This window comes from Drosophila pseudoobscura, chromosome X (genome assembly GCF_009870125.1).
Source record: "Drosophila pseudoobscura strain MV-25-SWS-2005 chromosome X, UCI_Dpse_MV25, whole genome shotgun sequence".
Classification (NCBI taxonomy): domain Eukaryota; kingdom Metazoa; phylum Arthropoda; class Insecta; order Diptera; family Drosophilidae; genus Drosophila; species Drosophila pseudoobscura.
Window position 1 is genome coordinate 1618922 of NC_046683.1, and position 6846 is coordinate 1625767.

At 43.8% G+C, this 6846-nt stretch overlaps 1 protein-coding gene across 4 annotated transcripts in view; it reads right to left on the reverse strand.

The window, feature by feature from the left end:
- Positions 1–3611, reverse strand: part of Mnr (Membrane-bound Notch regulator) — an 80689-nt gene extending 77078 nt beyond the window's left edge. Inside the window, exons 1-2 of one of the 4 annotated variants that reach the window (XM_015185910.2) lie at positions 3458–3602; positions 954–960 (exon numbers count right to left, since the gene is read on the reverse strand). The gene's annotated coding sequence lies outside the window, so the exon portion shown is untranslated. Of the gene's footprint in view, positions 1–953; positions 961–3457 lie in introns of all 4 variants that reach the window. The other 3 variants (XM_033383720.1, XM_033383719.1, XM_002133815.3) reach the window with 3 other exon arrangements.
- Between the last annotated feature and the right edge of the window lie 3235 nt (positions 3612–6846).

The window sequence follows — 6846 nt, forward strand, 5'->3', positions numbered from 1 at the left end:
TTTTCTATTCAAATTTGTAGTATTTTTCTGGTATTATTTGTTGTATTATCTGTTTGTCTTACTTTCCGGAATTCTTATTCTTCTTATTTTTCCGGAATTTTTCTAATTTTGTTTTGAACTGTATTTTACCATGTTTTAATTTTTGGTATTTAATTTAGTAATTTTCTAGAAGTATTCAATTGTTTTCGAATATAATTCTAGTATTTTAGTGCAGTGCAGAGAAATGCAGCCCCGCGCCATAGAATATGGCTGAAAAGTCCAAGGAATATATGGATTATAAGGAAGACTCTCGTAGAATCTTCCCAATTCTAGACGTATTTGATTCATCAAGTTGTTTGACACAAGCCGATAATCGTCCTTCCACTGAGCTCCAAGTAAAATAAAATAAACATTTTGTATGGTTGATGCCGGACTTTCAGATTTGCGGCGCTGCAGAGTTACAAGAACCCCCCCGAAGCGTGCCACTTGTTTGGAATTTTGTTACCCTTTTGCGAGAGGCCCAAAAACCACTTCAATAACCCACTTTTCCGGGACTCTATAACTCTATGAATTCCACAACTGAATGATTGCCCAAATGTCAAGAAAAAGTTTCGAGGGGAAAAAGGAAAAAAAAACCAAATTCCAGAAACCAAAAATGGAAAACTTTTTCCCCACCTTTTGCAGCCGCATTTCCCGCATCAAGCATTTGCCTCTGATTGATTTGTCAGCCGCCATGCCTCTTGCCGCATGCCGCATGCCACACGCCACACCACACACACACGGCGAGTGGGGAAGCCATAAGCACATTAGGCTCTCAAGATTTCCCCATGAAATGCGGGGCACACAACGAAAGTCGCCAGCAAATTAATATGCAACGCGGAAAGGGAGGTCTGGGTCTGCCCCGTTCGGGCCTCGGGCCCCGCCTACCCCTCTTAAAAGTTAGTTAGAATGACTAAATAGTAACACATACTGACCTGTGACCTACTCTCCATCCGCGGCGGAGTGTGTGTTGCAAGAAGCACGCAGTTGCAGTTGCAGTTGCAGTTGCAGTTGCAGTTTCAGGAACGGGAACGTCAGAACGGCAGAACGGGAGTACGTTGCAAGAACGGGAACGTTGCACAGCGGTGGGCGGTAGACAAAAAAAATGTAAAAAAAAAACAAAACAACAAAAAATACAATATAGAAAATTTTGTTATAGAAAAAATTGCACTTTATCGCCCCCCGCCCCCCATCCGTCGCCTGCCACGACGTTCCGGAAAACTCCCAATAAATATGCGGAAAGGAAATTTTTAGCCAGAAAAAGCGGCAATAAATTTTGGTCTGGAAATCTCTCATTAGCAGTTTTTTAAGAAAATGTATTATTAAAAACCGCTTTTCCAAGGCGACTCTGAAATTCCTTAGAGTTACCCAGACGCTTTTCGAAAACGGATTCTGGAATTCATTTCTGGAAGTTTTCTGGAACGTATCGGGGACGAGGCATAGACTCGTATGTATGTATGTATGTATGTGGATATCATATGCTGATGTATGTGTTTGTGGCTTGAGTTTTAGGGCTCGACCGCCGACGGACGAGAGGACGGACGTCAGGACGACCGTACGGGGGCCGCACTGTTTGAAGTCTCCGAAAGGGAGAGGGAGAGGGAGAAAGAGGGGGCTCCTTGGAAGCCGGAACACGCGATGGTTGAAGGAACGGTAGGGATTCCATGGAGTGGTGCCAGCGGAGGAATAGGAGGGGGTGGGGAGTATGGGGAAATGGGAGTGGGTCTTAGATCTAGGGTTGTGTGGGTGCTCTCGGGGGTTTCGCTGGCGGGGGCTGACTTTTATTCTAACGGACTGTTGCGTGTTTTGGAGCCAACAACTGCGACGTACTCTGGTTGCTATTGTTGTTGTTGTTTTTGTAACAAGAGGGGCATATACATATATATATGTGCATATACTTTCTATTGTATTATATTTTATATGCTTTGACAAAGCCCCCAAGCCACTTAGACAAACTGCTTCAACTTTCAGGCGGCACTGACTGGCTCTCTCTCTCTCTCTCTCTCTCTCTCTGGCTGACTGGCTCTCCTCTCCATCTTGTTGTTGCTGGTTATTATTGTTATTTAATGTTTATAGTTCGCCGAACAAGATGCGATATGCCCCATATGCCTGAGGGGTACCTTCTTCCCCTCTCCTAATCCTCCTGCAGTACAGCACTCGCTGCTCCACTCGATTGAAGGCGTAAGAAAACACATTATGAGCCAATGACGTCGTGCACTCGTATGTCCCGTATTACATTACAGTAATTCTCCCCCCCCCCCCCACCCCCTTCCGCGTGGAGGAAATTGAGGCTCACTCGAAACAAAACGAGAGCGTGAACGAGGGGCCAAACGAGGGGCCAAATGAGAGAACGAAATGGAGGATGAAGTCTTTCGTTTCGCCGGCGGTTGGCTTCCTTATCGCCTGACGATTGATCCCCAAGGGCAGGCACAGTTGTTATGTGAGCGCTCTCCTCGCTGGGAGATTTATTGATTCGAAATCGAAGTGGGGCGCATTCCCATGATCATGAACGTTGGCATGATCTTCCATGGGGTTTTGTGGGTTTCTGAGGATCTGCTTTTTATTAGTCTGTCCTTCATTCGGGAAAGATGGGATTCCCCAGAGAATCCCCAATCCCCAAGAAAGTAGCACAAGAATGCACATTGAGTGCAGACTGGAAAAGATTGCCCTTGAAAATTTCAACAACAAATGTCTGTGTCCAAAAGTTCAATGGCACTTTTTACACTCGTGAAATTAGTTGAAATCGTTCCTAAACTTAGATGCTCTTTAGACAAATGGTATGTACATATATTTCCCCTCTCCACAAATTCATTGCACTTTATTGTTGATTTTTGTGATGTGGAAAACATTTCAATTCCTGGCAATTGCAATCAATCAATGGAATCGGCAAAAAAATGCCATTTGGAATCGAATCATTTGCTAATTAAAGCCACAGAGACAGACGGATAGAGAGAGAGAGAGAGAGAGAGAGAGAGAGTGGCAGAGAGAGATGACCGTCTCACGATCAATGTCGGGGCGATCCAGCGAGCACACACGTGATATACTGTATAAGAAAGTGGCGAGTATGTAAATATTTTAATTGGTCCCCAGAGGAAAACAGCAACAATAGCAAACGAATATTACGCGAGTATTTTATGATAATCTCAGGTTGGAATTCACTGTATTTTCTTGTTATTTTGTTTTGTTTTAATCACTTGTTTTTGAGATGGTAGATGATTTAATGGCACACACACACAGTTTAAAAAAAAAGAAGATAATTAACAGTTCTTAAAAAATATCTAAAACGGAGAAAAAATCCCAAATCATTAGCACTTTTGATTGTCTTTTTTTGCCGTTTTCTCGTTTGTGTTTTGTAGTTTTTTGTTTGGAATCGCGATTCAGAGTGAAATCACCGCAGTGGCGGGCAGTAAACGAAAGACCAGACTCGAGCTTTACGTACGTTAAAAATTGCGTCAAAATCTGTTTTGGGGCCGGGAACAAAGTCTCTCGAACGAGCAGTACAAGTCGCCGAAAAAAAAATACACCTCTGACACCTTCGATGCTCCACTGCGGACTGCGAGGCGCCAAAGCAGTGCCAAAGCAGTGCCAAAGCAGCGCCAAAGCAGCGCCAAAGCAGCGCCAAAAACCGGTCTCGGTCGCCGCCAGTTGTTGTGCCTTCGTGGCGCTCGTGTTTATTCGTGCTTCGTAGTCGTGCTCGTGCTCGTGCTTGGCGGTCGGCTGTCGGCTGTCGGCCTTCGGGCGGGCTTTTCGTTCGCTTGGCCATTCATTGCCGCAGTGTCTGCTGCTGCTGCTGCTGCTATGCTCCTCTGCTGCGTCTATCTCTCTCTTTCTCTGTTCGCTGCGCTCGGCCTCCCCGCCGACACTCCATCAGTGTTTTCAATGCCAAGCAAAAGCAGCTGTTCTCCAGCATGCATTTTGTTGCTGCCTCCTCCGTGCGCTCTCCCAGCAACGACAATACGAATGCAATGCATACGCACACCCATATACCCTGTAACTGCAAGTGCAAGGGGAAACTTTTGCGGCGGGGGAACCCAAGCGGAAAGGTGTCCTTTCCAGGTGCTCAGTTTCATGGTTGACATTTCCTTCTGCCTTCCATTTGGTAGACCCCAGGAATTACAGCTCTGATTGCCGACTCGCTCCTACGGTGATCTTGTCAGAGCTTCAAAATTTGTTCCAAAAAGTTGAATTGAAAGGACGATAATAACATTTTTTCAATCAATGGTTACTTCTTATCTTCTCGCTACTCGTTACCACTTTATCACTACTTATATGAATGCTTTATTTTTAATACACATGGTACGCGTTACTTTTTACTATTTGCTAGTCGTAACTTTTACTCGTTACTTGCTTTTTAATCGATACTATCTTTGAAAACTTCCACCCATTGCAGGCAATTTATTCTCTCCACAATTACACGTTACTCCCGTCTATAAGGGATTATACAGAAACAAGACTGAAGAATATATTGATCTCCCTATGCGCTCACTCTCTCCCCCTCAGGTACAAAAAGAGAAAGAAAATGCTCTGTTTTATGCCAATCAATGAAGCACCATTGTATTGTCCTCTAGCGCTTGGCTTTGTTGTGTTAAATAACTTAACAAACGAAATTTATAGGAAAATATCATAAAATTCTATGGGCTCTCCTCGCCAGTTGCTTCATGAACTCAAACACTCAACCACTCACCTGCCTACCCTGCAGACATAACGGGTTTCATGGCTGGAAGTGGGAATGGCGACATGGAGCAAAAGTTTGCTGCTGAGAAATGAGTTTAATTGGGAATCATTAAGGAAAGCTGTGCTCCGCTCCCTGCGAGTGCGAGCGAGTGTCTAGTCTCCTATGATCCCCACACACACACACACACACACACACACACACACACAACAGAAACAAAAGATTTTTCTAATTCCTAATGAGTTATTCTGCCCATTACATGAGCGGCCAGCATCGTTATCAGCAGAGCAGACTGGACGCACTCCAGAGAGCATTAGAGTCGTCGTCTTGTTGTCTCTCTTCTGCCTCTCATTCAGTGTTCATTCATACTGTACTTGTATGGGATGCAAAAGGGGTATATTGTTTCTGAGGAAACTATATCCCACTTAATTGAAATCGATATGTTATCGATTTACTAAATATTCCATCATGACCTCGGTGGATGGGATAACACTTTGTCTACTCTCCAAAAAGGCAATCATAGAAATCCTTATAAAAAAATAAAATGTCCATAGAAATCTTATAATTAAACATCATCTATGTATATCTGGGATCTCTCCTGTGGTGTGCCTCGACAAAAACGGTTCCAACTAGCTTTGCTTTGATTGATCAGATATATCTATGCAACCAAAATTTGAGAGAGTCATAGATGGAGCTCTATAGACTCTATGGGCTGGATTATTACTGTGGAACTCTCATTTGTGTCTCGATAAAGGCAGTTTCTTTCAAAAGAGAGATGGGTATATGTACTTAATGGATTAATCTGATTTCTGGACTTTGCGCCTCGACAAAAACGTTTTGACTGGTTCCTGTGGTCAGCGTTTGTCTGTCTGTCGGGGGGTATACGCAACGTCGCCTCCCTCTATAGACCTTTCGTAGTGCTCTTTATGTATGTATTTCTGTAGCTGTGTTTGTTGTTTTTTTTCAAGTTCAACATGTGCCCCCGATCCCGATCCGGCACCGGACACTCGCTGCTTGTTTAATTTTAATCATACAACAGACGACAAGGCAGCAAGCAGCACATGGAACACATTGTACTATTGTTGTGGCTTTTTGTTACATTTTAATGTTATGCGGCCTTTGTTTCGTTTCAGTCGTTGTTTCTGTCTGTATTTTGGATGCATTCTCACATACATACATTTTATGGTTATATTTGGTTGCTTCTTAGGCCTAATGTCCTATCCTCTCGTACATGGTATATCAGGGGAGATAACTGTCGCAGTAATGTAATGTAGTCCATTTGCGACAAATATGCTACCAAAAAGATAGAAAATTTTACTCGGACAATGGCTGAAAATTGTTCGCATATTCATGACCGAATTACCCAGATTTTTGGAGGGCGAGCGCAGCAAGCCAGCCCGCCAGCCAGCCAGCCAGCCAGCCAGCCATCCAGCCACACTCTCATATGCCATATGGGGGGGGCCCAGGCACTGGACGACACCCCAGACCCAGTTCCAAGACCAGTTCCATCTCCCAGTCGGCCCACCATCCGACTCCCCAGCCACCCATTTGTGTGGACAGAGCAAAACAAACAGAACCATTGGCACAAGGCACGCAAATCTCGGCTATGACCAAAATATTTGCCAAAGTTCGTCGGGGAGTCCTACAAAAAATGGCAGCCCTGCGAAAGAAGTAAAGAAAGAACTCCAGTGGGTCCATAACGACACACGGAATGCGCTAGAGAACCGCTGGCATTGCAGATTTTCATCGAAATAATATCTCAATTATCAGATATGGATATCTGGATCTGGATCTGAAAGAGGAAGAAAGAGGAACTTTTTCCACAGAGATTATTTTACTTAAAACTGAAACCATACCATTAAATATATATGTACATATGTATCTCTCCCGAATATAAGTCATAAGTCATTTCTATCCACAAAGATTGAAGCCCAAAGAAGGAACGTTCCACAGATTCTCGGTTCCATTCTGTCCCAATCGCCATGACTTTAAAGTTTAAACATATGTTTAGACACATACCATATCAATTAAAGTAATGGTTTCTACCTGTAATACCGTGACTTGCTGTCACATAGATCTAGGCGCGTACAGTATACCCTTTCGAAGGGTGTATACAAAAAAAACAATCAAAGCTATGCCAAGAAATCAAAGTGGCA